This window comes from Polyodon spathula, chromosome 19 (assembly GCF_017654505.1).
Source record: "Polyodon spathula isolate WHYD16114869_AA chromosome 19, ASM1765450v1, whole genome shotgun sequence".
Taxonomy (NCBI): Eukaryota; Metazoa; Chordata; class Actinopteri; order Acipenseriformes; family Polyodontidae; genus Polyodon; species Polyodon spathula.
The window spans coordinates 1,059,206-1,084,309 of record NC_054552.1 but is presented as its reverse complement, the minus strand read 5'-3'; positions in this window follow the sequence as shown (position 1 = coordinate 1,084,309).

Below are 25,104 nucleotides of genomic sequence, written 5' to 3'. Positions count from 1 at the left end.
GACAACTACTTTGGGATTCAAATCACTCTGTCACTTTATTTATAAATGAGAATTTATAGCTTAAATCTGAATTTAAAGACGCTCCTATTAAATCTGAATATGCCCAAACATCTTCATTGACTTTGTTTTCAATAACCAAGCACCTGAAATGTATATTAAAAATTGCTCGGGTTTTGCTGCAGTTTAATTTGCAGGTAGCATGTATAAGGTGAATTCTGACAATCAGCCAATTTAAATACACCTCGCTGTAATAAGCGGTGGAGACTTACACATCTCTCACAATAAATAACAGGTTTGGGTCAACCCTGTCTGTGTAGACTACACATTCCAAAAAAAATGAATGGCACACAAAAACCTCAGCCTGGTACTAGCCATGGTGATGAGGATGCTCAGAAGCGAAAACTTAATTTTACCAATATGGAATTGGAGATTTTGGTACAAGCAGTACTTGTAACACATGAAGATCATCACCAGGACAAAGGAATAAAATATGAACTGCGCGGTGGCTTCTTAATAAACAAACATACCACTTCAGAGTTTGTAGTCTAGGTTGCTTATACATTACAACGCATCATCCAGTTACTGTGCTTCGCATATTAGTTCAAATTTTTATTTTGTGTAGAATAATTCCAGGCATATAGACTTTTCAAACTTCAGAAACAATACGTTTTATTTACTTACATCCATGGCAGTCAAATGGGTGGAAAAACTTTCCACTGAATATGTTCAGCAACAATAACTCCATACAGCGTCATACAAACTTCAGTTTATCCACAACTTATATCTTCTTAAATTCTTATGCAGTTACAACTCTCCTATGTCTTATGTATGACTGTACTTCTGACTCTATGTATGATTTTAAAGCATATCTGTATGGTCTATATGGTTGAAAAACTGTGCCTGCTCTAGCTACAAACTAACTGCGTCATCTATCCCTCTATGCCTTTTTTTACAGTTTTCTTTCAAACTCAAATTTAACAATACTGCCTGAACCAGTATTGTTAAATACCACAATGCCATGTTACAAAAAATACATTCTGAAGGCATTACTGAAATAAGAGTGAAGGATGAGCCCTCATTGTATATGAGACTTTCTCTTTAGTGCGCCTCGGAATATCGTTCCATATTTTCTTAATCTCCCCCACCATTCTTTTAATAATGCCTGCACTCTAAGAAGTAAAGGCTCTCACAGAACCTTGCTTTGCCACTGTGGGGAGACCTTTTTAGGTGCTTCTAAGAACCTTTTTTTACACAGATTCTAAATTCTCTATTTGCAGATTTTCTTTTTGTCATGTAAGTTATGAAACATGTATTGACAATTGGAGTTTGCAAAACAATATTATAAACCCCAGTTTACAAACTGACTTGAGCAAAAGGGTTAAAAAATAAGCTCTTTCCAAAACATTATTAAATGTTTCTTTGTCCTTGAAAATGATGTCTCCTTCTTGCTGCAGACAAGTCTCCCACATCACCTTGCCTTTTATATAGCCTACCATCTGACTGCCGCAAATTAACACCTGCTTTTCAAGCAAATACGAGGCCCTCAATTACCGGCAGCTTTAATAAATTAAACAGAATATTTAATAAACCTAATTTGCAAAATCCCCTCCCAGTTTTAGAGGTTTCGTTCAGAAATGCCCAGAATTACATATGCATATACAGAATTACATATGCATCAAGGGCTAAAGCGCACAGAGACATTGCCCCTGCAAATTACGTATTAATTGCGTGTTTATGCCATTGCATGTGTTTTATAAATATCATCCAAGAATTCAGAAACCTCAGCACCTGTTTTACAGTGAGAAAACATGTGTAATCCTTTTATTAATCTGGGCCTAATTGTTCTATGGAATTTTCCCTTTTACCTATCTGGGGCATTGTGATAAAGAGCGAATGAATCGGAATCAACAGTCTTCCTCTCGACCTGTGAGAGGACTGTATAGCAGGAATTGCATGCTCCGTACTGAATGGTTGGGCAGTTCATTCCGGAGGCAGTCGGAAGCCGGCCATTCAGGAAAGGGACGACTTCACTGTACCAGGAGCAAGGTAAGTGAAGTTTCATTCATGAATTGGAGGAGACGTGATTGAACTAGCTATCGGAGGGGGCGGGGCTGAGATTACTGTAGGGGGATGTGACGCCGTAATCTGTTCCTTTGTTGTGGTTGATGGGAGGAAACGTGGACTGTTTGGAATGAGAGTTAAGTGTTTTGTCTTGTTTTGCAACTGTGTGTGTTTTGTCTTCACTAGACTGATCAAGCACGGATCTGGGAGCTGCAGCCTTGGGCCAGCGATTCACCCGGACTCCACCAGCACCTGCACTGAACCAGCACCACTGTTCCAGCACCGCACCTGCACTCAGAGCACGCACTGTCCGGTGTCTGTGTTTTTTAAATTAGTATTTTGGGACTGCAACCCCTTGTTTTGATGCTGGCAATACCCATTGGTGGGTAGAGCCAGCTTTATAATTTAAACCCGATCAAGGAGACCATAAGGAGATTAAAGAAAGAAATTAAACCAGGAACGCTGTGTTTGTCCTTGACTGGAGCACCTTCATCACCCTTTCACTGCACACCGCAACCCATACGTTCACAGGCATACTCTACAAACATGCATCAGTTTTGGTTTCCACTGAGGACCGTTCGGAAATGCACTTCCCTTGGTATCTGCTAGTTGGCAGCATTAAGCACCATTGCTCTCTTTAGTGAACACTAGGTGAGTGTTAACTGTTCAAGTTACAAGGTGACCTCCAGTTTGTGGGTAGGCTGGTGACAGCAGTCGATAACTCCAAGGGTATATTCAATTGTAAATGAGCTTTCTGATACCCATTGTAGAAATTAAAAGCCAAAGCATGTTATTAGCAGCAGGTTTTGCAGTATTTTTTGTTTGTTTATTTCTTTTTTCTAATCCCTGCATATCACCCAGCTTAATTACCAATCAGTGCATTCTGAATCTCATTTAAATATAGTAATCTGTCTAGATATTGATAGCGAAACCTTTGGATCGAGCTCATTAGGGGTGTCCCATAGCTGTAGAATCTAATGAGTAGCTCAGAATAACTGTTAATTTATCAAATAGTACCCGTTGTAGATGTTCTGGCATTCTGAGGTTCTGTATCTCTTGGGAACAACTGAGGATGCCTGGATTAAACATGTGAGAGACTGCAAGGCTACAGAAAGCTCTGTCCAGCTGCTGACTTTGTATCTGTTTATCGTCTTTCTTCGAAATTTAGTAGATAGGGTTTTCATATCCTTTGTCATGCTTGCCCATATAACCTGAGGGCTAGGATCCAGGAGATATAGTGCTTTCAAAGGTCAGGTAATCAATTTACCTGATGAAACTGGGGACAAGTTTGTGTAACCATTTAAAAGCTACCATTTGTAAATCCTTTTGAGAAACCTTGTCCTTATGAAAGCGTATGATGGTAAATGTCTACCCTAATTTTGCAGTTTACCATGCTTTTCCCATTCCCATGCAATGAGTTGCTTTATAACACTAATCACACTAAACACTGATTTACCATGCTAGCCTATGCTCTACCGTGCCTTCGCTAGGATTTTGCTACACTTTACTGTGCTTAGGTATACTACAGTACAACTTGGTTTAGCTTTGCAATTTAACATGTGATCCTTCACCCATCTACAGCAACTGCATTCTGTGTTTTTGTTTTTCAATATGAGCGCTCATTCCCTGTTGGGAGATTTCACTTAAACAAGAAATAAATACTGTACTTTCATCTGCAACCCTGACAGTAACAAACAGGTTTCAAAGCGTTCTAAGAATAATACAAACTGAATGCCTGGGATGTTGAAAATCTCCAGGTGACTTCTCTAACCCTTCAGCTAAAACATACTGCAATAGCTTTCTGATTTATTTACTTACTTGACGGGAATGAAACCAGTGAGAGGGAACATTTTTCTTTTGGGGTTATCCTTACAACAACAGCAAAGAGAGCAAACACGAGGTAAAAGCGAAAGTACGAGACTAAACCCCTGTCCTCACTTCCCTCTTCGGATTGTCAGCTTTATTGAGTTTGCAAGACACTGTCCTTGACCATAATGTTTGATAGAAAACAATGCTTGCTGAACTGAATCGATCACACTGGCATTTTTACAGCCCATCATCATCACTGAGAACTATGCTGTTTCACAACTAATGGTAATTGTTATAAGGTCTGTCCAAGGCTATGATCATTGTTTTCCTCTGTAATGGTGTACATGTGCTTGCTTAATTGTAATCTAATACTGTATATAACTGCACTGTGCACACATGTTGGCTGATTTCTAAATTCAAGCTATATGGGAAACGTGAGTCCTGCTAATTAATATATGTTAGGTAAGATCTATGGAATTATTGAATTGGCTTTATGTCCGGCTTTACTGAAACTGTAGGAATGGGACTCCAGCAGGGAATGCACTGGGAAAAACATGGACAGCATTATTCAGGTTGGAAAAGGGCTTTTGAATGAAACAAAGGGGAAGTGTGGAATTCTACTGAAGCTAATTAGAATTAAGGAATTCATTTGAAAACCATCGTTACTTCAAATTTAAGAGCACTGTCTCCCATTCATGCCAAGACTCGATGGCATTCAATTTGCACTGGAGGGAAGTCCTTGCTCTACCTTGTTTTCCTTTCATCAACACAATGGTTCCTCCGAACACATAGAATTCCACACAGCGTTCCTAAACTTTGCAACAACTATCCCAGCCTTCCTAGCTCTCTATTTAAACATTTACTAAAGGCCCCCTTCTTAATGTTGAATGCTGTTAAGCCAATAAATAAAAGCCTATGCTTGTATTTTATTGATTTCTCCTTTTATTGAAGAAAGATCTCTCTGATTCTGGGTTTGACACTACTAAGGGTAATGATTTAACAAACCCTTTCAGGAGTTCTGCTTTAGACAGCGGAACCCTCTTGATGAGGTTGGAAAGGAACACTGAAGTTTGCAGTATTCTAAGGGGAGACAATCATTTCGACAGCTAATCATTCAAATGCCATGTTGTGCATTTTCTCTGATTGTTTGCCTGTTTGCCTTTTAAATAATTCTGAGTTCTGTTGCTCAAAAATGAAAGCTTAATAATATTTATTTATACCAAAAATCCGTTTGGCATTATCTCTGCCTATTAAAAATTGAAAGTTGTCCGACTGGTCTAAGTAATTCCTGCATCCAAAGAGATTGCGCAATGCAGTGAACTTTCAACTCTGGAGGCCTCACTGAATCCCAAAAATAATACATAGAAATACATTTGTTAGCACACCAGACCATGTATACCCCAAACAACGTCAGAAATTGAACACACTGGAACTGTATAGCTGGGTTTGCAATATTAATGTTGTGTTTAAACAGCACTGTCAGTTAAACAATACATTCCTTCTGATATCAAACTCTCTGTCAGTTCATTAGAAAGTCCAGCTGCTTGAAAAATAAATTATTTTCACTTTTAATGTCCTCTGGACCTGTGATGATAAGACTGGAATGCTGCCCATTAATTCCGAATCATCAAGATTAATAAGAGACTTAAGTCAAGAAAGCAGAGGTCTGAAATCCTGGAATCTTTGGTTTCTGACAGCAAAAGCAAAATGATAAAAAATGGATGGTTTGTTACATGTTTATCTACATATGCAATTGAGTCAGGAACAGGGGCAGAGTGGTATTTATCTGGATAAGCACGTATTATTTATGTAAATGTTATATTATAGCTTATCTTGACACAATGTTACAAATTATGCTGTAACTTACAGACACACTAATGCAGCGTATGCCATAGTGCACAATATAGTGCCCACTTAATAATACAGAATATAGTGATCATGAATATAGTGTTCATGAATATAGTGATCATAAATATCATGTTTTATACATGCATTCCTTCAACTTTGGTTGTTTGTTTCTTGTTTTTGCAACACTGGCATAATTAAAGATGGGGGCAATCACTTTGAAAAGATGGCTAGTTGCTCTTCGTTATCACCTGAAGAATGAGCAATTGGATGTATAGTTAACTGCACTGTAAATCCTTGTAAATCATTTTTAGTTAAAATGAGATCTGGACCCACATATTTTGTTAACAAATGCAATTTTTGCAACACATTGAATTGATTGCAATTATTGCCAGTGTGTGGGTTCACACCACCACTGTCCTCATACCACTGATGCTCTCCTATTGTAAGCTCTTTATACAGATTCTCAGCATGGGCACCATGACTTCATTGTCACTGGAGATAATGTAATTACATTGTATTATAAATATTTGATAATGTATTATAAATATTTGGCAATTAACTGATAATACTGATTACATATTTAAGTTCAATCGAGAAACTTATGTTAATGGACATGCAATGAAGGGAAATGTAACCATATGAAAATGATGAAATAACAGCATGAATAGATATTTACCACACTTTTTCATGCCTTAAATAGTGTCTTAAATAGCTGGTCTTAATAAACATAGTGAACATACTCTAGATGCATACAAGGCAGATTGGAGTGTCTAAAATCAGACAGAGAGTCAATCTTGTTGACCATCCAATAGGGAAGCATGAGAGCCATGAGTGGAGATCAGGTGACATCAAAACCTGCTTGAGCCAGAACACCCTGGATTCCAGAAAAACCACATCTCTGTGCCACGTGCTGGCAGTGCAGCTGAACAGTAAGGAGATGCCAGATAAAAGTTTTAATTGATTCATTACATATTCGCTGCTAAAAGTACCTAACAGGCTCTTTTAAGAAGCAAGTCTTTGAAGGTTTCTTTCTTTATTTATTTTTTAATCCTGCACTTCCTTTGATGTTTACAATATCCCCCATTTGTATACCTTGAGGTACAATATAATTTGAGATAAAAGGGATCTCATTATGAAGCGCTGGCCCAGTAAATGATTTAAATGCATTCAATATTGAGAAAAGAATGATTGCGATCTGGGAAACTGTGTCCCTCCAGACTGCAATATGGAATGTTTCTCTACACCGAATAGAACAAACTAGAACAGAATGTTTGCAAATCAGAAGATCATTATTTTTTCACAACTGCATTAGCCCAAAAGCCATGCTAACCCTTTCACTGCCAGCGATGAGATTTTGGGAAGGTACAGGACATCTCAATGTAGAGTTATCTAAGTACAAGAAAAAAAGAGAATTTAGTGACCCTGCAAAACTTTGCCTTGCCATCCCTCGATGTCCATTCCAGAAATCATTCTCAGTGATTAAACACTGTCAGATTACATGATCTACAAAGTACCAAGCTTGCTTTATTTCCAGCAAATTTACATTGGATTGACAGCTGAGGTTATGTTTGCAGCATGGAGATTCAAAGGGCTTTCGCACGCAATCATCCGTGATCCATTCCTCTTGATTTTTATAATTGAAGGGTATTGAATGACAAAGTTATTCCACAAAACCAAATGAGATTGGCATGCCATTCTATAGTTCTGTGTAACTTTCTAAATCATTAACACTCATTGAATCGTTTGTATACTGTATGGGCATTGTTCATAAAAAAATAGCTGAAAGAATTCCTTTTCTCTACATCCACAGTGCTTCATTTTTAATAAAGTATAATATGCAGAAGCCTGAGCTATAGAAACATGAAATACACAGATGCCAAAAATCTTTACTTGTGAAGTAAAACCGTGAAACTGCAGTCGACACAGACCACAGATGAGTCTGATGAATAGACCTTAATAAAGCATTGAAAAGGGACTGTCTGCTGTAATGAAATACTGTATTCAAAACACAGACAGTGCTTGAACTTGGTTGAAAAAGCCTTCCTTTGCTTATCGTTAGCTGACAATCATCAATCAGGGTCTGTGTGTCCCTTGTGGTTCAACTATTAAACCACGCAAACAGTTATGACACAAAGGCATGACAAGACTTTGCATTCAAGCTGTCCACCTGGACTTTGTTTCCCTTTCTTTCTTCTTCTTCTTCTTCTTCTTCTTCTTCTTCTTCTTCTTCTTCTTCTTCTTCTTCTTTTTTGTAACACCGTTTAGCATTCTTGTCCTGTTGCCCGGTGTCATAAAGATGCAAATGCATAGAAAAATGGGCTGCTTTGATGTTATGTGGGTAACACTGCCAGCCTAGTGAATTCAGGTGAGGGATTTAAAGTTTCTAGAACTGTTTGCTATTCAGCAGCACCTCCCCTTTTAGTCCTCTTATACCTGTCTACTTGTAAACCCGAAGAGAAATGAAAAAGGCAAGTTCTGTAGCAAGGATTTATTTCCATTGTTTTTTTTTTTTTATGTGGTGCAGTTTATTTATAAACCACTGCAGGCTGTGACACACAAAAATGTGTGGTTTGTACTGATACAGCCCACATCCCATGTTATTGCTCATTAAGGATATGGAACTGTGATTTTCCTGATTGGAATAAAATGAGATCGGAACCTTTGCTTAAGCACTTTTTAATCACATGGGATTGTAATGTCAGTAGCAATTTGAATGCATGAATTTTCCAAGCTTAGGAGCACTTAACTGCCAATTGGAATGCGTTAAGTTAAGGATCTGTTATACATTTTTGCTTCTGTCACACTATAAACGATCAACATCGAACACAATAATTGTTTTGATTTTGTATCAGTCTTCACCAAACTGTTTTCATATACTGCCTAGCCTCTGTGTGTGCGTGCACTGGTTCCTAGTTTAGTATGTCCTATCATTTCTTAACTCGAGTGACCTAACTGTCTGGGTCACAGTCAAGGTGCTGACTGTAAATGAACTTGCAAGAGAATGTCACATTTCAACTTGGGTCTTGTCAAAGTGAATGGAAACTCATGGCCTATGTCAAGGGAAAAAACATTTTTGTATTATTATTATTATTATTATTATTATTATTATTATTATTATTATTATTATTATTATGATTATTATTATTATTATTATTATTATTATTTCCTATCTGCCACCCATAGCTGGTGTAGTATTCTCCTTCTGCACCCTTCCCTATACCCAGTATATTATACTACTCTTGTTATGTGTGTCTCGCAGTATGTGTGATATGCACAGGGTGTTAAATGAACACACTGGAACTGTATAGCTGGGTTTGCAATATTAATGTTGTGTTTAAACAGCACTGTCAGTTAAACAATACATTCCTTCTGATATCAAACTCTCTGTCAGTTCACTAGAAAGTCCAGCTGTTTTATTGTAATACAGTTGAAACTGGAAGGGGCACTAGAAACGTTCATGGCTCTCGAAGCTCTGCAGTTTATGGAGGAAGTGTTTATTCAACTGTTCAAATGTGATTGGAATGAATAGGGTTTTTTTTACCTAGCTATCAAAATCTATCTATTATTATCACAAAACAGGTCACTATTTTTTTAGTGCATTAACTGTTAACAAATAGCTTATTTTGTGTTACTAGCTCGTATACCAGTTTTAAACATTGTAAAATAAGATGTATAATAATATAAAACCTAGTCTTATCTGCATGATGTGAAAGACTTGGAGTTGATAATCTGTAACTAGGGATCTGATTTCCATCTGTCCTTTTTTTATCAGTTTAGTAACTAACCATTAACAAAACATGAACAGCCTGTTAGTAAGCCAGTTGCAGTTAATAGATTACAAAGTGGCACTTAAAATGAAGCACAACCTAGCGAGACTCTACCTAAAAACACATCTGTTGGGACTCAAATGCATGTGTGTATTATTGAGGGTAGGGATCGCCTGAAAAATCAGTTCGATTTTCCAAAATAATTTCATAAAATAATCAATGTTTCTTGATGGAACTTTTAATGAGGGTTGTAAATACAGATAGAGAATTGTGCTCATCTTTTTTTTTTCCTGCCGCTGTTTTTCAGTCAGTGAATTCTTGCACAGCAGATTGAGCATGTCAGTGTGGTTTATTAGCTGGCACTTTCCTGGCTTCCCCGCAGGATGCAGATTCAGATTGGTAAATCAAAGCAGCTGATCAGAGACAAAAGGATAAGGGAAATGGGAAATCACAGCCAAAAGGGCAGTCCATTACTCACCCCACACCCCAATCACTGAAAACACTTTGTCTGGGAGAAAAAAAATTATATATATATATATATATATATGTGTGTGTGTGTGTGTGTGTGTGTGTGTGTGTGTGTGTGTGTGTGTGTGTGTGTGTGTATATATATAATTTACACTTTAATAATCACTGTCGCTGCAGCCAAAATAAATCATTTATTTATTTATTTATTTATTTATTTATGGTAACACTTTACATTGTGTCTCAAATTACTGTGCATTTACCTAGTAGTTACATAGCAAATATATGTGTACTTACACATAATTGCAATGTTATTATACACAGTTACACTGCACTTAATGTGTATTTTTTTGCATTATATAACCCTAACCCTAAGCCTTTTCTAATACAATTGTGACTTACATATATCATGCAAACCGATGCACTCTTTCAGAACACTGCAACTGTGCATAATAACATTGTAATCATGTGTAAGCACACATGTATTTACCATGTAACTACTATGTAAATACACAGTAATTAGAGACACTTAATGGAAAGTGTTATTTTTATTTATTCCATAAGGCAGCAGATAGATTTTTGTTATTATAATTGTGTGCTGCCATTTCTCATGTTTCTTACGCAGTGCTTTGACTTTCTGAAAAGTCAATCACGACTACATGACATTTTCACCTCAACATCCAAGCGACAGAACTCCACAGCAGTCTCCAGTCCCTCAGGCCTCAGAGCTTTATACAAGGCAGCATTAATTCTGATCAAAGAGAAATCATTCAAGGAAGAACACCAAGGCCAGACATTTAATTAAAAGTGGTCCTATTTTTGGAGAAAAAAAAAAAAAGATATTGAATTACCCAAATAACAAAAAGCCAATTTGTTCAAGTAAACAGACACATGGGCAATTAGACTAAATAAGACGAAATGGATTGTTCTTTTAAGCTGAAATTAATATATGTGCATATAATGTAACAGCCAGATTGGATTTAGCGGTCGGTTAGAGTAGCTTTGGCCTTGTCTCTGCGACCCCTGGGGGTCTCAGGGAGCTCAAAAGAAGAGGGGAAGTGGAAGAGACTCAATCAGCTCCTGTGAATGAGGTGGAGGTGACAGCCTGGAGGTAGGAACCACTGAGAGTCTATACAGAATGTTCTGAATTCAACATCCAACAACAGCAGCATTCATTTAATTTCAAATTCCAATTTGAACAAGTCAGCAGCAACTGCACTAAATCTGTGTCATTTTGAGTCAGTGATGTGAACAACACATCTCCTTACCTCACTGGTAAAGTAAATAAATACCCAACAGTGAAAATGAAAACCAGTTGAAAAAATTTATTTCATTATCTTGATACAACAGACAAAAAGATATTATTTTCTATGAGTTTTAAAAACTGAAACACTGTAGTGACAAGGCATAGGATTCCAGATTTGCAGATGTACTAATATATAACATGTTAGTGATGGACTGGTAGATCAGTTATTTGCTCACATCTTTCAAGTCAAGATTAATGTTTCCAACAAGAAACCAGTGAATCAGCTAAAATGAAAAGAAAAAAAAGCTGATTCCACCAATTATATTCACATTTCACTCCGATCGCCTGCCGTTGCATTTTTCACCATTGTCTGTCTTTCTCCTGGGTTTTGCAATGCCGTCGGTATGCACGTGTAACCTGGAATGTGGATAAGAAAGCTTGGGTATCTCACTTCATTGTCTTCTTCAATATTCCATCGAGGAAGCAGCTGCAAGGCAGCCCTGGAGTGCTTGGCTAAGCTCACCGTTTTCATTTTTCAAACAAATGCATTTACATAAATCATTCAAGCGAGTTTCTTGACTGAAACTAATAGTGCACCTCTTCAGCTATGCAGGGGGATTATTGAACAGAAGCCTTAACTGTATAGCAAAGTAGACCTAATGCCTGAGTGTGCTACACTGGAGAAAGAAAAGACCTGATGGATAGAAGGAGATTCGTACCTTTGTCATCCATTAACTGTTGTTTCTACTGCTTCTAGACAATCAGATCGGCAGATTCAAACTCTACCCTATAGCAGTAGTAGACAAATCTTTGACCGCATATGTTCAGAAAAGTACACATTCATTAGGTGAGGTGCACACTATGCACACTATGTCACAGCCTGGTCATCTCATTGGGGGCTTGACCAGTAGTAGTCGCGGTTCCTTGCTTACCCTGAGTGCCCCCTGTAGGACCAAGATGGCAACACAGCACGAGCAAGATTTGGACTGTCCTCTGAAACCCTTGTTTTGTGTGGGTTCCATAACAAAGCACCATTCTAACTTACTCGGCAGACTATGTATATAGACCCAGGTGGAGCTACATAACTTAGATGCTTCAAATTTTGAATCAGTAATTAAGGACCACAGGAATGAATAGAAACTGCCTTCAACAGCTTCATCAGCAACAATGTCTTACCTGAAGGCAGACAATCATTACCAGGGGGTCATTCAGGCTTCACTGAGCTTTGTATTAGTCACTTACTGCCATACAGTAATTAGGGCAGCCTTGTATAACTCCCTGATGACGATTAGTGAGGCAGTGCCAAGGGCTAAGGTTTCTTGGAGCACCTGCATCTACAAAGGTTTGCCCAAAGACTGCAAAAAGGGTCCATGCAAACACAACTGGGCTTAGAAATATATTATTGCATTTGGTAACACATTATTGTAAGTGTCTCTCATTACTGAGCATTTACATAGTAGTTACCTAGTAAATACATGTATACTTACACACAATTACAATGTTATTGTGCATAGTTACAATGTTCTTAAAGTGTAAATCTCTGTACACAATATACGTAAGTACACAATTATATCAGAAAGGGTTAAGATTGGGTTTAGTGTTAAGGTTAGGGGGGGTCAGGGTTAGGGTTAGAGCTAGGGTTAGGATTAGGGTTATATCATGCATAAAAGTTATACATTAAGTACATTGTAACTATGCATTATAACATTGTAATTATGTGTAAATACACCTGTATTTACTCAGGAACTACTATGCAAATACAGAGTAATTAGAGACACTTAATATAAAGTGTTACCTTTCAATTTATTAATGAAAAGAAACTTCATATTTATGTATTGATTTATTCATTCTTGCTCGTGCACCTGCAGTAGACTTCCTAAAAATAGAAAAATACAGGGTGGGTTTGTGCAAACGCTCATGTGCTGCTCCATATGTGGGAAACTTTCCTCAGTCACTTAGCTCTGCACACTCCAGATCCAGTTCCACATGATTTGCTCTGCAGCCTGACTTGCTCACACATGCTCTTGTGTGGATGTGTGGGTGTGTAGGTACAATCACAAACGAATCCTCTTTATTTCCTGCACCCTTTGAGTGAGCTGACATTTATCTTTGTGCTCTGGAAACAGCAAGTCAATAGTGTGTCCCCAGGGTATATCAGTCAGCAGCAAAGAGAGCGTGTTTGTCTGTCAGTGTTGGAGTGCATAGTCAAACCCTCAGAGGCATCATTGTGGGAAATGATGCCTGCTCACATTAGCTATTTTCTGATTTTGCTTTAAGGTGTTCTGCCATAGAGGACTGTTACAAACTTCCAAAGTTAAACCACTAATTACAGGACAGGGGCAAAATTGGAAATCAAAGGTAGTAATATAACAAAGGAAACAGAAAATCAAATACGCTACATAAACTGAACATATTAGCAATCTTTTTTATGTGTCAGTTCAATAGTTAATTATGCATTTTAACATACTGTACAATATCTTTCCACAAACCAGTCCTGAACTCTAACCCTATTGTAAAGGTACAGTTCATTTTGAATTGTTTTTGCTAATCATGTACTTTCAAGAGTACTTCTGAGCCTACACCTTTTGTGTTGTATTTTCTAAATTCTAGAATTCAGGACTAGAGTGTTCTGTACAGTAACCCTCTTGGAGAATATTGGTGTCTGCATTTTAATTGGGCATCTCGTTGGCGGTACAGTCAAGGAAGCTATTTCTGCACATTTCTCTGTATGTTCTTGTCTTGATCGGCTGATCATAAGATTGGTTAATTGGTGATAACTGGTTCAGATGGAATAGCTGGTGCAATGGGAAGGTGGTATTTCAAGGGGGGGGGGGAGTAGAACAAGAGGGTTACACTTTACATGAAGTGTTTCTAATTACTGAATATTTACATAGTAGTTACTTAGTAAATGCATGTGTACTTACACATCATTACAGTGTTATTATGTATAGTTACAATGTACTTTGTGTGCAGACCTTTTTGCTTGATATAACCCTACCCCTAATTCTAAACCTAACCTTAACCCCCTCTAACCGTAACACTTTTCTGAAGCAATTGTGTACTTGCATATATCATGCAAAAAGATTTATACATTAAGTACATTGTAATTATGCATAATAGCATTGTAATGGTGTGCACACATATTTACTAAGTAACTACTAGGTGCATACATGGTAATGAGAGACACTTCATATAAAGTGTTAACAACAAGAGACAACTTGGAGTCCTTGGATGGGTAGAGTGGCTCAGAAAGTGGTTGTATAAAAATTGTCTATGGGCGTTGTAATGTGCCCTGCATAGTAATTAGGCACCCACTACACCCGACAGCTTGAATAGAAATGTCAATTAACAATTACATTGCTTTGTAAGTTTTGTATGATAATTCTGTGGAATTACTATGATAACATATTTTCAGGGCTGATTTAAAGATAGTTACCTGATGTGCGAAGCTTCCAGAATTTAAACTCAAACGTATGGGCAAAGATAAATGGCACACAACACTATACGATAACCAGTAAGGGCATCTGGTGCCTGCCACATTTGGGTTAAGGTAAATAGCCTTGTTAACTTTCAATTTATTCTCCAAAGGTAAAAACAGATTTCTCCTTTTAATGCTTAGCATCCCTCAGCTGATTTTGCTCTAAGGCCACTTGTGAAATATAATAAATTGTTGTCTGGAGGGTTTCACACCCACCTCTTTTAATACCAACTTCCATGCTGTGCTGTGAACAGACAGACCTACAACAAAATGAAGAGCCATCTCATTGAAAGTGCTCTTCATTAAAACTGTATGAAGTTATCTTCCAAGGACATGTCGGCTGAGTAGACTTTCAATCCAATTCCAGCTAATAGTTGGTCCGAAATGACTTCCACACACAATCATCTGTCTGTTTTATATCTAAATCAAGCCACAGAAAATACTTGAGTACTCTTTGTAACATTTATTACAGGAGGTGTTTTGATAAATCCCTAATGTGTCATTATTTGGAATCACACATCGGAATACTATTTCTCTAAGCATTTTTACAGCTTAATGAATAGAGCTGTGTGCGAGTTGAAGGCTTGGCTAGACACAGTTATTATTCTAATCACTTTTCAGCTCATAAATTCCATTGATGAACCTAGTCCTTTGAGCTCAGAAGGATCACTACAGGGGTCTCTTAACTAAAGGAGAATATATATACTGTAATGCTGAACCCCCCTGCTATCTTCAAAAAGCTGACCTTATTAGGAGCACTGGGCAGCTCTGCATGGCCTTGACTCTTATCTTGACCTGCAACTGCAAATATACCAGACCAAGGTCAGGAGGAAGTTTAAATCATCAATAATTCTGGTGCTCCAGTATTGAGATAAAGGACTCCAATCACAAAGCTTCTAATGTGTGTGTGTGTGTGTGTGTGTGGGGGGGGGGGGGGGGTTATATTTCAGTTTGGCAGGGATGGGGTTAATTTTGTACCTGCCGAATACACAAGAGCATGTGACCAGTCCCCATTTAGGTAATACGGTGCTAATTGGGGATTGTCACATGTGTATACAAAGCAAGGGTTTTCCAAGAATGTTTCATGAAATCCAAGAATGAAATAAATAAACCAGAAAAAAATAGATATCCAGTATATTCATATTCACCACAAAGCTTATTCATATCTTCCAGTGGCAGCTGACTGTAATGGCTATGGGAGCTCTTATCAGTTTCAATAGGAATGGCCTTTATCAGCAAAAATGAACTTACAGGAGCAGCTCATCATTAAGGGTAGCTGAGTTTAATCAGGGACCGACACTAAAGTAAGTGAAGCGCACTACCTTCTGCTTGCTGCACAAAAGAAACACATAATTAGGAGGAGAAGAAAATCAGCTCTGTTTCAGATCCACATTATGAAGCTGATATCCTGTGCTGCCAACCAGTTGCTATGAAAACAAGAAAGAAAGCCATTTTCTTTCCACTAGAACTTCTAAGACTTGCTGATTACGAAAGCTTTCAAATGTTGTGGTTTGATCAGTCCCCTGTGGAGGATATTTCATCTCCTTGTGTTGACAGGAGCTTGGGACCTTTCAAGTCATATAAATTCACCCAGTGTTTTAACCTAAAACCTTTTCCTGTACTTCTTTAGCATTTTGCTATGCTAGTTCTAACTTCCTGAATGCACAGAGGCAGGCTGGAGGTGGACATTGTTTTGAGTTGATTTTGGATATTTTAGTTCTAAAGACTTCAGTGCTGGGCATTTGGGACTAAAAGTCATTCCACTGTAATGACTGTTGACACTGGCTGTAGATAGGGTCAGTCAGGCCTATTCCTGAAAGACAGCTCTCTTCACTTGTCTTGCATGCTTTTTACCTCTGGAGACCCTGTGTTGAATCCAACTCAGGTTGAAAGTAAAGAGAGTTTGGAGGTTTTATCTCAAAACCGACACACAATTCATCACAAGACCCAGGACGCATGGCACGGGGTGTTCAGCTCAGGACAAGTGTGCTCATGGTGTAGAGTCCCTATGTCTGGCTCCTTTTTAAAATAAGTGCCCACCACGATGTAACAGTAAAAGAATAGCAAAGTGTAGTAAATCATATTGAAAGCACAGGCAAATATGACAAGAAGCACATGCACAAATATAAGGGCAGAAAAAGCAAGTTGATTTTATGTTCAGCTGCATTGCATCCACTAAAAGTATCAACTCCAGGGTCTCAATTATTCTGAAACCAGATAAGAAACAGAACAGAACTAGTTTAATGTGATGGCTTGCTCCTGCATGTTTACAGACTAGTGTAAAATGCAATAGGTTGTCAACAGGCTTTCAGAATGTAGGTTTGTTGTGGCAAGGGTGTGCACATATGCAAACCCTGAACCTCAAACCATCCTTGAACCTGTCATGTAACCTGGTTTAGAGGGTGTACGGGTCTCAGCATTTAAGTACTGTACTCTGGGCCAGACTGGTTGCTTCTCGTTTCTTATTCCCAACTTTGTTCTCAACTAAACCCAAGTTCGACGAACTGCTTTTACATCGTTGAAAATTAACATGTGTAACTATGATCATACATACCGGCGAAGGATCGGACAATGTCTGCACATTTAGGTGTAAGTACACAGTCGTATTACAACAAACAATGTCACGAGTATACATTTTGGAATTCATAGTAAATAATGTGGGTGACACTCAAAAGTGTTACCAAAAACAATAATAATAAATACATCTATATCAGTTAATTACTCCTCATTACAGAGTTAAAGGCTATAATAAGCACAAGGTTTTTGACCCCTTTAAATACAGTGTAAAGAGATGCTGTAGGTCATGATTGTCATCCATGAGATCTTGATGAACAAAAAATGCCATCAGAATTAATTTAGGTCAACACAGCTGCTATGGTGTTTCTGAATAGATATCAATACTGGTAATATATATATATATATATATATATATATATATATATTTTTTTTTTTTTTTTTTTTTTTAGTCTTGACCAGGTGCAGATTGAGTCATTCTTACTTATTGATCCATCATTCCCTAATGGTCTGTATTAAGCAAAAGGTCTATAACTGGATCCTTTTTAATCAGCCACATAGTGCCAAAGTGCATTTATGTTCATCTATAGCCACTGGACAAGGCTCAGCAGTGATGTTGGAGAGAAGACCTCATGCACTATGCAACTAAAAAGCACTGTGATTGAGAGGCATCCTTCACAACATAATTGGCCAGCAGCTATATATCACCTGATATTTGTATCACAGAACACACAGAGTCACTGCGTTTGTATACACAGTCATGCTTTATGGTAGCTGTGTTTAAAATCACATCTAAATCATGATTTTGCAGTAGCCTACCACATTCTCAGTATGAGGTAAGCAACACGGCTTCCTTTCCGATCTTCAAAATATATATTAAACAAAACCGCGTGAGCACTCGCGACAGAGTGGAGACAGCAATTAGCCAAGACGATGCTATTAAGAAGGCTATTAGGAACCTTTATTTATGTTGTATCAACTCTATGCATTACGTGCCGTATGCTTACTCAATAAATGCTGAGACTCAAAGAATTAGGAAGGCGCTATGTGTAGCCTGGGATTCCTGTTTGTGAATAGATGCACACCTTCTTGCATTTATCCTACTCAGAAACAAAAAGATTCAGCAGCGCTTAAACCAAAGGGAATGTTTTCAGCATGAGTAAATCCGGTATAAGTCCTTGTGCATTGGCCATGAAGAGAAGGTTTAACACGGTCTGTCAGCAACTTGCTGCAGCCTCGTAGAATAAAGTTTGACAGAGATTTGGCTGAGCTAACATGTGGCATCCTTGCAGCAAACTAAACAGGGCAGGTGACAGAAAAAGAACAGGGCAGGTGAGAGAAAAAGAACAGGGCAGGTGAGAGAAAAAGTGTGTGCTATTATGTTGTGTCACTTCACCTAATGGAAAGCTGCCTCTGCTTGCTATGTGTATGTGTGTAAAGAGAAATTACACTGCAGTGTTTTGCTCTCTACTAGGTAAGTAATGGGTGCTGTGTGTGTGTGTGCGTGTGTGTGTGGGTGGGTGTGTGGGTGGGTGTGGGTGTGTGTGTGTGTGGGTGTGTGTGGATGTGTGTGTGTGTGTGTGTGTGTGCATGTGTGTGTGTGTGTGAGGCTTAAATGATGCCTCCTCAATGCCGTTCACTACACATTTAGATGGTTACTGTTGACTAATCACTAATCAAAAGTTAATTAAGTGCTAACAATTAGCAATTAACATTGTAGTTTATAATTAAACAAAGTAGATGTCTTGTTCTGAATTAGCCATTATGTACAGGTCAATGTGAATGCATGTTCCTAAAAAAAATACAACAAAAAAACTGATCTTTAATTTAGAATAGTTAACAGCTTTTATTATGAAATAATTCAAATGGTAGTTTGGGTGCCGAATACTTCAAATCTGATCTTTCTTATTTATTAGCTATGTGTAGGTGCTAGGCTTGCACTTTGATCAAGGATTTTTTAAGCAACATATTATGACGGATATCAGAGACCATAATAAATTGAATAAGAAATGTAATTGTTGTTTGCTGAGATCATGTATACAGTAACCACATCTCAAGTGCTCCAATGCAGTTACAACAGGCATCAGATCTCTCTTCTGTATTATTGACCATTTCTGGGGTTTTCTGTTAGATAAATCGTGACTATTTTAACAGATTGTGAACTGATTACTCCCAGGCAATGTGGAATGATTTAATACAGCACCTGTGTTCCTTGGAGGTAGACCTTTCAAATTATTGGGATTTGGTTCAGTTAACCATTCAAATTAAAGACACGTCAAGAAAACCAGGCGTATCTCATGAAACCGCAGCCTGGTTGACAGAAAGAATGAAAGAAATAAAAAATATATAAGCCGGTTAGCTCTATTTATCACCTTCCCGATTTCCTGTAATACATAATAAATGCATGCACCAGCACAATATTAGATTCCATGTCTGCTGTTTTTTTGACAAATCAAACCAGGTTAACTTTAATTTGCAACTAATATATTAATGTCAATAACATTTTGAATTTCAAACGACATCAAGCGGCAGAAGGACAAAAACAAAAACCATATGCCACTCTGTTTGAAATGTCTTTGGGGGGGGGCTACACCTGTTGTTGTTCCTTTGAGTGTTCCTGTCTGCTGCATAAAAAAAGATTTTACTGTTGTAGGCTAGTGCACAATAAAAAAAGGGGAGTGGGCTCATGGGAAATAAGCAGGGAAGTGGAAAGGGCCCGAGAAGGAATAAAAAAAGCTTTCTGCAATGGTAAATAGAAAACGCACACGCCGAGACAAATGACTCGGAGCTAAAGAAGCAATCCTACTTTGAACTAATGAGAAAGTTAATGGAAACTATTTATCTCATGGCCAGGTTTATTAACGTGCCACTGTTTTAATTGTGTCAGCTGATCCAGACACAGGCATTAAGCACATTGTTTGTTGGTTCATTTATTTTGCATACTTGAACCGTATTTACAATGATTTACTCATGAATGTAAGCAAGGCTTCCTTTATATTACACCTGCACTTATTTCAGCTCCTATAACCCAGGTAAGAATAATCTGTCACTGAAAGACACCATCACACCTATTGCATATCAGCAGACATTTCAGCCCTTTCACTGACCACAGTGTGCTAACTGAATTGTGGAGCAGGATCGGATTGTGTGCTTCTGCTAGCATGGCATAATAATTTGGGGCAGGATAAGAGTCTGTGCTGTAATTCAGAAGAAGTGCCCCATGGATTTAAAGGACATTGGGTCACAGAGCAAAAGTCAAATCCATGTATACATCTTTTCTTTCCAAAAACCTGAAACCACAGACAAACGAGAAGTGCTTTGTAAAACTATCCCCAGCATTTGGACAGTTGCAAATAGAAGACTGCTGTAACCCTTTATTTTAAGTATATGTACAAACAATCAATGCATTCATACATGGGTTTTAAAGGATGACACAATACAATAATAACAACAGCCTATTAAAATAGCTGAATAGGCATGTATAAAAATGGATAATTACATGACATGACATGAAGCTTTAAACTTTTAATGTATCTTTGCAATGTTATGGTAATAAATGGCCATCTATAACATGAATAGACATTTTGGGAAACGTATCCTTAAACTAAAGTGAGATTCAGACTCCTTAAGATTAAGTATGCAATTAGTTTGAAAAGGTACAGAAGTGGACTGTAGAATGACTCATGTACACTAACCAGTGAGTATTTTACAAGGAAGTTATGCGTGTTTTATACACTGTTCTCTCTGCACTCTACCTGTATAAAAATAATAATGGCAAACAGCAATGCTTTAATAAAACAGTGAGGATTGCAGGTGTTTTGAGACACTCTAGGTACCCAGGTGATGTAATCTGCTACGTCTGTTCTAATGAAACCCTAATGGAGCCAAAAGCAGAATTTCACCTGTTCAGTATTCTGGTGGTGGTCATCATTTGCTCGCCAGTAACAGCTAAGGGACCAATCAGCTACATCTTGTCTCCATTGACATTTGTATTTCAACCAAAGATCAGTAACCTGCAGAATAGACAGATATTCCTGCCTATTCATGGCAATGCTCAGGCAACCTTCAATTCCATGACTACCTGCATTGGCCATTAGGTCAAGTAATTGGTCGCATTATGCATGATGAAGGGATAGCATTTTCCCTGTATTTCCTGTAGTAGAATAATATAAATAATACCAAATACAAATAGCAAGCCTATTAAGACTTATACTGAATTCTACAGCTGTTCTGTGCATTGGAGATTAACTTAAAGTTAATCTCTTAAAACTGATCTGTTTGAAAATATTTAAAAACAAATGTTCTGACTAAAAGTCTTTCTCAATGTCTCAAAGACTTTTTAGTCAAAAGGTTTGTCATTGAATTTACTACATTTCTTGTAATATTTCTAAACCTACCAATATTGCTTTTTGCTTTATATTTAGGTAAGAAAGGAAATTCTTATAAAGGTCCCGAGCAAATTAAATGGTTAATGGGGCAAGTGCTGTAAGCCTTCATGAGAATCACTGTTTCATGTGACCTTGTGGGTGTACACGACCCAAGAGCCTGAAACCCAAAGTCATTAACTACTGCATAGCACTGAAACATCTGAAGGGCCACTTCATACTGCAGTTCACATTCAGTTCTCTAACAGGTGAAGTTGACTATTTCTATTAAATATTTAACTATGCATAATAACATTGTAATTATGCGTAAGTACACATTAACTTATTTTGTAACTACTATGTAAATACACAGTAATTAGAGACACGTCACGTAAAGTGTTACCAAAACTGAAAACAACATTTACAGCCACTAAGAAAATGCAACATGTGTTCTAAATGTTTTCTGAGCAATTATTGCTGTGATGTAAACAGTAAAAGGTCATCACCCTTGAAAGGGTAATACTGGCAACATCAGGTAAGAAAAAAGAAAGCTCTAATTAGTGATAGTGCTGCGCATTACAAAGAAAAGCTGCTGACAAATTACAGTAACCTTACAACTGATGCATTTGCTGACGTGTCTAAACTTAATAAAGAAATCGAAGATGCAAAATAAATGTCTGTGTCATTAAATCCATCTGTCAGGTTAACAGTCCTTACACGAGGGTGTTAGTCTAAGACACCATGACATGAGCTTACAACAGCAAGCTCTTCCCAAATATTATGACTGCAATGTAAATTCAGTTAGTCTTAGTGAGTAAATTAATGAAGTCGGAGTAATTCTAAATGCCTGCCAATGGCACGCGATCGAACACTTAGTGGTATTAAATAACAACACACTTCTGGCAAAGAAGTGTTGTGCTGCTCCATTTAATATTTCTCCTCTGGCTCTGTAAAGATGTAGAACACGCTGATAGAGGAACGGTGCATGGCAGTGCTTTGAATATGCACACAGGTATCATGGAATTACATCATGGAACAGAAATGCAGCTTTACCAGAGGTTTATTTCACTGTTTAATTTTAAAGTGCATCATTGAAGGTTGCATTGCAGTATGTAAGTATGCAAGAACAATGTTCCACTAAAGTCAGAAAGAAAAGACTTACTCGGCACAGCAATGCTTGAAAAGGGAAGTTTAAAAGGTACATTGCAAATACATTTTCAATCCCTCTTTCTAGAGTTTACTTTCACTTTCAACTTTCAGCAAATTTCTTATGGAAGCTGAATGGCCTTTTTACGATTCTTATTTGCAAATAAGAATGGCAAGTTCCTTAGCCAGTGAGAAATATCTATTGTGTTTTTGTAACCAATCGGAGATAGTAAAGAGTGCTTTAAAAGGAAAGAGAAATAAACAGAGTGGCAAAAATTTTAATTATCACTGGCCTTGCTTATGTTATAGAGATCGAGTTTTGTGCAACACAAAGGTATGATTTTCAGGGACAAGCTTACATCAGCAAGTGACAGAATTTAATTTTATACATCCTCAGGCTTTCTATTCTTTTGAGTGTCCTTGCAGATAGCTGTATTTACACAAGGTTTTAGATGAAATGACAGCACTGAACTTGGTTCTCGGAGACAGAAAATTCTAACCAGTGATGAATGTTTGCCATTCAGTTTCCTAAATGATGATAGCAATTTGTTCACTTTTATCAGACAGTAGCCAGTAAGTGAATGAACTCTGAGTACAGGCTTATAATACCCTTGATATGGAACGATTCCTAATCACTGGTAAGACTGGTAACAATCCTTATAAAATAAATTAAGCTGCTTTACACACACACACACACACACACACACACACACACACACACACACACACACACACACACACACACACACACACACACACCACACATACACACACACACACACACACACACACACACACACACACATACACACACACACACACACACATACACATATACACACACACAGTGTGTGTGTGTGTGTATGTGTGTGTGTGTGTGTGTGTGTGTGTGTGTGTGTGTGTGTTTTTTAGTTTATTAAGGGTTAACAAACATTTTGAGCTAAGGATTCTACATTAAGACATTTATAAACTAATGTAATGGGCGATGTGTGACGCACTGCCTTCCAGATTCTGTTCCTGTCAGTGAGGTGAGCTTAAAAACTTGAATGCAGACAAGGTTGGCTTTTCTGTATTGTGGCTGAGACACCCATTCATAAAAACATGATTTCATTTGCTCAACGTTACTACAGTAACAATTTGAACCGATTTCAAATATATGATTGACTGGGAATTGATAATCCACAAGGTTCTGATATTTGTCATTTTAACTGGCCTATTATATATTAACTAACAACTAACACAAAAAGAAATACTGTATATTGGCATGTTTATTAGCTAGTTGTTAATGGTATATAAAATAAAAACGTGACCAAGAAATCAATCACTGGCTTACACTTTGTTTGCAGCATATACAATCAAGATATATATCCAGGCCCAATTAAAAACATCTTCAAATTAGATGTTTACATCTTAAGATAAAAAAAAAAGAATAACTAATTATTTCAACTGGCATCTCTGAGCACCCCATAGACTTCAAAACCATTGCTTCCCTAAGGATCTGGAAGGAAGATGATTTTAATTATTATTTGTTTGATGCACTGTCTATATACACACATTCCATAATAAAAGCAGAACAAAAGTGCTAAATAATACATTTGCAAGAATTTTTTTTGAACGGTACTACTGGTTGAATAGTTGCTGCTAAGGATCAGATATAATTTTGTATCATTATTCATTTTTCTCTGCTTAATAATAGATGATCCGAGATTATACTATCACCTTGAATATGAAAGCTGATTTAATAAGACATGATTTCAGGATAGAAAATGATTCCCTCTGTGTTTCAGTGCTTGTGCGCATTGAACCTGAACTCATTAGAAAGAGATTAAAAAAGACAGTTATAATCACCTATCATAGCACTGTCAATAGACTCTAGGCCAACAGTGGGTAACCAGGATGGCATGGGCTCGGGAAGTTTGCCAATACATAAATAACGTTTGCATTACGCCATACAGAAAACATTTACGTTGAGGGTGTAATATTTACCAATGTGACAAATGGTCACATGAGCATTTCGTTCCATTAACTGCTCAATAATGTTAAACCCTGACAGCTAGCCTAATCGAAAGATGAGGAAACACAAAGCCACTGTGGCTTAGAACTTGGTTTCAGGAGACGAGGTTTCAGGCCGCTGCGCGGCACACCAGGGGAGACTTGGTATTTGATACAGCAACCTCAGACTAGGTCGCCCGGTCTCTTTTATAGCCTTTTATAGCCCACTGCCTATTGTACTATTAAGCAGTAGGGTCTCATAAATCTTAATCCTTCCAATGCAGTGGCATCACCAATAACAATAACCCTTATTAAGGAAGTGATTTCCAGCAAAGACAGTGTATGGTAGCTAAGAATCTAAATGTCACAGGAGGATCTGAACATGGAGATAGCCTCTCACCTGTAAAATCCACA